This window comes from Dromiciops gliroides, chromosome 2 (genome assembly GCF_019393635.1).
Source record: "Dromiciops gliroides isolate mDroGli1 chromosome 2, mDroGli1.pri, whole genome shotgun sequence".
Taxonomy (NCBI): Eukaryota; Metazoa; Chordata; class Mammalia; order Microbiotheria; family Microbiotheriidae; genus Dromiciops; species Dromiciops gliroides.
This window is the reverse complement of record NC_057862.1, coordinates 418,408,021-418,415,176: the sequence shown is the minus strand read 5'-3', so window position 1 is coordinate 418,415,176 and position 7,156 is coordinate 418,408,021.

Sequence of the window (7,156 nt, the reverse complement as noted above, 5' to 3'; positions counted from 1 at the left end):
TGTAACACCTTGCTGTCCCCCTAATCTGGCTCTAGCTTAATTAAAAAAATTATTTAATATTTTACTTTCCCCCTGTTACATGTTTTTTTTTCCTGTTACATGTTTTATAAATTACATTTATACAATTTACACAATTATATTTTTAACATCTGCTTTTAAGAAATTTGAATCCACAATTTTTTCCCTCCTTCTTTACCCTCATTAAGAAGGCAAGTAATATGAGATAGAAGGAAAAAACAGATCCCCCCCAAAAAAATCAAAAGTAAAATAAATAAAGTTTTTTTAAAAAGTATACTTTGATCTGCATTCAGACTATATCAGTTCTTTCTTTGGATATTGATATCATTTTTTATCATAAGAACTTCAAAATTGTCTTAGATCATTGAACAGTTGAGAATATCTAAGTCATTCCTAATTGATCATCATACATATTTTTGTTACTGTGCACAATGTTTTCCTGGTTCTGCTTATTTCACTTTGTGAAATGTAAGTCTTTTCAGGTTTTTCTGAGAGCATCCTATCATTTCTTATAATACAATAATATTCCATCACAATCATATACTATAACTTGTTCAGCCATTCCTTAATTTATGGGCATCCCCTCAATTTACAATTCTCTGCCACCACAAAAAGATCTACATATCTACATATTTTTTTTACAAACAGGACCCTCCCCCCCTTTTAAAAATCTTTTTGAGATACAGATCTAGTAGTGGTATTGCAGAGTCAAATGGTATGCATAGTTTTATAGCTCTTTGGTTTTAGTTCTAATTTGTTCTCTAGAATGGTTGAATCGGCGCACAACTCCACAAATGGTGAACTACTATCTCAATTTTCCTGTTTCCCCTCCAACATTTGGCATTTTCCTTTTTTCTGTCATATTAGCTGATCTGATAGGTGTAGGGTGGTACCTCAGAGTTGTTTGAATTTGCATTTCTCTAATCAATAGGGATTTAGAACTTGTTTTCTTATGACTACAGATAGCTTTGATTACATTGGCTGAAAACTGCCTGTTCATTTCCTTTGGCCATTTATCAACTGGGGAATGGCTTCCACAGGTATGGTTACTGTGTATTTTCCTCCGTCCTATTTTCTCCCCAGTTTATGCTACTCTCCTTTTATCCTATCCATCTTCAAAAGTGTTTTACTTCTGACTACTGCTTCCCCCAATCTACTTTCCCTTCTTTATCAGTGTCCTGCCCTCCCCTGCCATTCACTTATTCCATTCCCTTCTTACTCGACTGCAGGGTAAGATAGATTCCTATACCCAACTGAATGTGAATTTTTTTTAAGTGAGGCAGTTGGGTTAAGTGACTTGCCCAGGGTCACACAGCTAGTAAGTGTTAAGTGTCTGAGGCCAGATTTGAACTCAGGTACTCCTGACTCCAGGGCCGGTGCTCTATCCACTGTGCCACCTAGCTGCCCCTGAATGTGAATGTTTTTTGTTTGTTTGTTTTGTTTTTTTGCAGGGCAATGGGGGTTAAGTGACTTGCCCAGGGTCACACAGCTAATAAATGTCAAGTGTCTGAGCCCGGATTTGAACTCAGGTACTCCTGAATCCAGGGCCAGTGCCTTATCTACTGCGCCACCTAGCTGCCCTCTACATAGTCCTTCTTGCCAAGGCCATTCCTACTATATATACCCTTGCTTCCATTCCTTCCTGTCTTCTTTAGCAGATAGGCCCTGGTATTATCCCAATTATCTAATATTCGGCCTCTCCATTTCTACTTGCAACTTCCTTGCTTCCTGCAACATGAATATGTCTTCTCCATCTTTAAAATGACCTCACTTGATCCAGTCATCCATGATAGCTAGTGTCCTAAGTCTCTCCTCTCTTTTGTGTCTAAATTCATTGAGAAATCCATCTATATTTGGTCCTTCCAATTTCCTTTCATCTCACTTTCTTCTAAACCTTCTGCAATCTGACTTCTGATTTTACCATTCAACCGAAACTTCTCTCCAATGTTACAAATAATCTATATTATATTATATTATATTATATTATATTATATTATATTATATTATATTATATTATATTATATTATATTATATTATATTATATTATATTATCTGCTATATTGAAAGGCCTTTTCTCAGGCCTTATTCTCTGTAGCATTTGTCACTGTTGAACACCTTTTCTTCCTGAGTGCCTTCTCCCCTCTGTGTTTTCATGACACCACTCACTCCTGGTTCTCTTCCTATATATCTGACTCCTCCTTCTCAGCATTCTTTGCAAGATCTTCATCCATGTCATACCGACTAAATGTTGGTTGTCCCTCAAGGATCTACCCTAGGCCGTCTTCTCAGTTATCACCTTTACACAGATCTCTCACACACACACCCTACTTTCTTTCCTGAACTCTAGTCCCCTATTGCCAACCATACATTTCAAACTTGAATTGGAGGAAGCTTAAACGCAACATGTTCAAAACAGAATTCATCATCTTCCTTTCTAAACCCTCCTCCTTTCCAAACTTCCCTATTATTGTCAAGTTCCTCCCAGTCATGTGGGCTTACAATCTGGCTGTCTTCCTTATCCCCCCAATCCCTCCACACAACCTACCTTATGTAAGTTCCCAGTCAGTTCCCAGATCTTATCATTCCTTTCTTCACAGCTTTCATATCTATCCCCTTTCTCATTCTGCTCACACCGTATTTTAGATCTTTATCATTTCTAGCCTGGACTATTGTTATAGACTGCAATATTGGTTTCCCTCTCTCAAGCCTTTCCCTCTCACATCCATCCTCCACTCATCCATCTGCCAAAGTAATTATTCTGGAGTATAAGTCTGACCATGTTATTGTCTGCCCATTCAGTAAACTCTAGTGGCTTTGTCAAATATAAAGTCCTTTATTTGGCATTAAAGTTCTTCAGAGCATGGATTCTTCCAGTCTTTTTATATTTTTTACCTTTCATATATTATATGATCTAGCCATACTAGCCTGTTTGCTATTCCTCTCATATATTATTCTGTCTTCCTCCTCTGTGTCTTTATTTTGACTGTCCTTCATGTCTAGAATGCCCTCCCTCCTCACCTCAGCCTTTTAGAATCCCTTTGTTGTTGTTCAGTTATTTTTCAACTGTGTCCAACAATTTGTGACCCGATTTGGAGTTTTCTCAGCAGAGACACTGGAGTGGTTTGCCATTTCCTTCTCTAGTTCATTTTATAAATGAGGAAACAGAGGCAAACAGGGTTAAATGACTTGTCCAGGGTCACACAGCTAGTATGTGTCTGAGGCCAGGCTTAAACTCATGAAGATGAGTTTTCCTAACTCCAGGCCAGTACTCTATCTACTGTACCATCTACCTGCCCATAGAACCCCAAGCTTTCTTCAAAAATAATTCAAAGCCCACCATTTGAAAGAGGCCTTTCCCTGTCCCCCTAACTACTTGAATCTTCCCCTCTAAAATTATCTTTCATCCATTCCTTATGTATCCCATATACTAATTTATTTACAAATTATCTCCCCCCACTAGAATGTAAGCTTCTTGGGGACAGGGACTGTTTTTGCCTCCCTTTGTATCCACAACACTTAGCATAGTGCCTGGCACTTAATAAGTGCTTAATGAATGGTTTTTGAATGACTGACTTAACTTTGATTCTTTTTTCTCCCTTATACCTAATCAGTAACCAAGGGCTATGAATTCTCCCTTTGCATTTCTCTGTTCCTTACCTGGCTACCACCCTAGTTCAGATCCTCACACTTTCCACTTGCACTGTTAGGGCAGTCTCCTTGAAGATCTCCCTGCCTCCAGTGACTTCCTCTCCACAGTCTCTCCTGTGGGTATTCTTGGCATATGTGTATAATCATGTCACTCTTTTTTCAATTCACTTTTCAATGTATTATGATCCTGGAATTTCAAATTAAAGAGATCTTTGTATTTGTTTACTAAGTTATGTTAGGTACCCTCTGGTATCATGGGACCCTGTTGATGTTTCCAATTGATGATTTGAATATTCTCTCATTAGAATATAAGCTCCTTGAGAGTAAGGATTGTTTCATTTTTTCTTTTTGTATCCTTAGCTCATAGCTCATACTAAGCATTTAATAAATGCTCATTGTTTGATTGGTTATATACCATATATTCTTAGTCATGTTGATGCCACTGTCATATAGGAAGAATTACAATACTTATTGAAATCTAACTCTCTAGGACCATAATGCCTGGAAATTTAGAGGTTGATCTGAACAAAATGTCATTAAGCCAAATACTAGTTTATTCAGAGAAGTGTATAATTTGAATCAGCTGCTATTCTCCATCCAACCCAGTGCCCCTTTTAAAATTAAAATATTGGAAAGGAATCTAGTTAATAATTCAAAGCCTTTTTCCAGGTTCCTGACATTTCAAATTAATGAGATCTTTGTATTTGCTCACTAAGCTATTTTTGGGTGATTTTTGTTATCATATGATCTTCAAGGTATCTTCCAGGTGAGAGTATGAATCTACTGAGTTTCTATATTTAGGCATTATTACAAATAGCCTAAAATTTTCAGATTTTTTTTTTGGTCCTGGATACATTGGCTCACATAAACATTCATCTTTAATATTTATTCTTCTAGGTCTATAGGTCTGAATCTCTTGCCTGATAATTAGATTATAGAAATTTCAAAGACTAATATTCTCGATGATGTGACATCATTTGTTATCTTCTTTTAGTAAATTTGGTACCATAAGAAATCAGTAAAACAATTTAACTTGGAATAATGAGCTAAAATGTTGAAGGTTAAGTTCAACAATAACATCTCCTTCTTTTTGCTCATATACCACTGTGTTGTTACAACTCTTTGGAAGGCAGACTTTCTGCTTGTAATGGTGTTATTTTGGTGAATTTGTTCTTAAAGAATGATTTTAAGGAATGAGGAGTAGTTGGGTTCCCTCTTCATAACTCCAGTTGTGTAGAAAATTTTAACTTGTAAGTCTTCATAGCCATTTAGCACGATACTAAATTTTCTGTGTTCAAAACATTGTACCAACAACAATTAAAGTCCACTTTTTCCATGCCCAGAACATCTTATTTTTCTGGCATTACCACTCAAGCTGGGGACAATGAGAAACTGTTGATTTATTCTTCCTTGGGAAGCTTAACAGAAAAAAAACTAATGGTTATGTTTTAAGATCACACTTTCAGACTTATAAGTAGGTTCTACTAATGGTCCTGCCCAAGTCAGTTTGTGAAGATGCAGAGTTCTTCTGTTATCTCCATCATTCATCCTTTGGATTGTGGTTTCTGATTATATTAATCCTTAGGGTCGATTCCCTCCCCCCTAAATATTGTCTTCAGTAAAAGAAAATAGATTCTCTCCCAATTTGGATTTTCATGCTCCTTTGGTAACAAACCCTGCATTTCTTCAGCATGTTTCCTGTTCTTTTATTGTGAGCTCGGTGCCATTCCCCAAATCTCATTCTAATTTTCCCTGGAGGGCAGCCTTCATTACTCGCTGTTGATGAGCATGGAGAAGGGAATGTAGTTGTTTTAGCTTTCTTGTTTTGTGCCATACTCTTAAAGTGAGCACTGTTAGCGGGTGATCATACAGCTGCTTAAGCCCATAGGCTGTTTTTTAACCGCATTACTTCTCTCAGGGGACTTCTGTGTTTATTTCGTACTCTGTCTGTACAGTGTTCCTCTTGATCTGGGAGTGTCTGACCCATTGGGGCTTTCAGAAAGCTTGAGATTGTCACTTTTTCCATCAAGTAATTTTTCTGTTTTAAATAAAAAGGGGCCAACTAAATGCTTTAAACAAAATTATAGGAAAGCATTGACAGTTAAGTCCATAATAAAAATTTCTCTTTTTTAAAAAAAACATTAAAAAATTTATGTTTAAAAAGTATAATTTACTTTTGTCTTGCATGCATTATTTTACTGTTAAACCTTATAATTACCTGGAATTTCAGAAATATAAAGGACCTTAGAGATTATCTATCCTAATTCACTTTTACAAAAAGGGAAACAGAAACCCAGAGGGAAGAGCAATTTGCTTACACAAATAATCACAGACAGGGCCAAGACTAGAATTCAGGTATACTGGCTTCTAGCCCTATCTTTTTTTCTAGTATATCTTGCTGTCTCTCTCATGGTTCTCTTCCTTGTATAGTACACTACATTTCTAAACTTCTGTTTTCCTACTTTTTTAAGCTCATCTTACCCTGAAGTCCAGTAGTTTTCTTGTTAACATGTCTGATAGGGGATCCTTCCTTGCCATTGAGTTGTGCTCATAAGATACTCCTGACCAAGATGGCTGCCTAAACAAGAGATAGACCTCCCAACTCCTATACACCTACTTCAGAAAAACCCTGAAATTCATACTGGATGAAATAATAATTAAGAAATCCAATGAGAAACTAGAGTAAGTTACTCCTTCCATCCAAGAACTTCAAAAGGGGTTATCTAGAAGTCCAGAGACAATAGGAATGGCAGTTTCTCAACATGACCAGAGATAGACTAAGACTAACTATAGCCTGCATAGTACTGTGTCTTAAGGTAGCAAGAATGTATGACTCCTCTGAGAAAGCCTTTAGGGTTATAAGAAAACTCCAGAGTAGAGACCTTGGAGGTACAAGGTGTTGTCAGTGGGGAGCAGTAGGACCAACATGTGATGCAATAGTGCTCAGACCAAGAAATTCCAGGCCTACTTTGAAGTCCCTAACACCTTATTCTGAAAGGCCAGAGAGGGCTATAAAAAGCTAGACCTTTTAACTCCAAATATCTAAGAAGGCCTAACCCTAAAAGGTAGAGTCAACAAAGGAATTAGGTGACCCATGGATGAAGCAGGGCCTAATCCCACCCAAAATCATAGCAGGGTGCAGAAGCTGGATCTAGCACAAAGCTTCATGTCAGGAACTAAATGATGAGAGATAAGAAACTCAAAGAAAATACCAGTATAAGAATGATTGCAAAGCCAAAGATGCCTCCCCAAAAGATTATAAGTCTATAATATCAAGCAGAGACATAAAGGAAAACATGAACTTCCTGCAAGGACTACATGAGTACCTGGAAGAAATCAATGAGATTTTCTTTTGATGGTGCAATGGCGGTTAAGTGACTTGCCCAGGGTCACACAACACTAGCAAATGCCAAGTGTCTGAGGCTGGATTTGAACTCAGGTCCTCCTGAATCCAGGGCCAGTGCTTTATCCACTGTGCCACCTAGCTGCT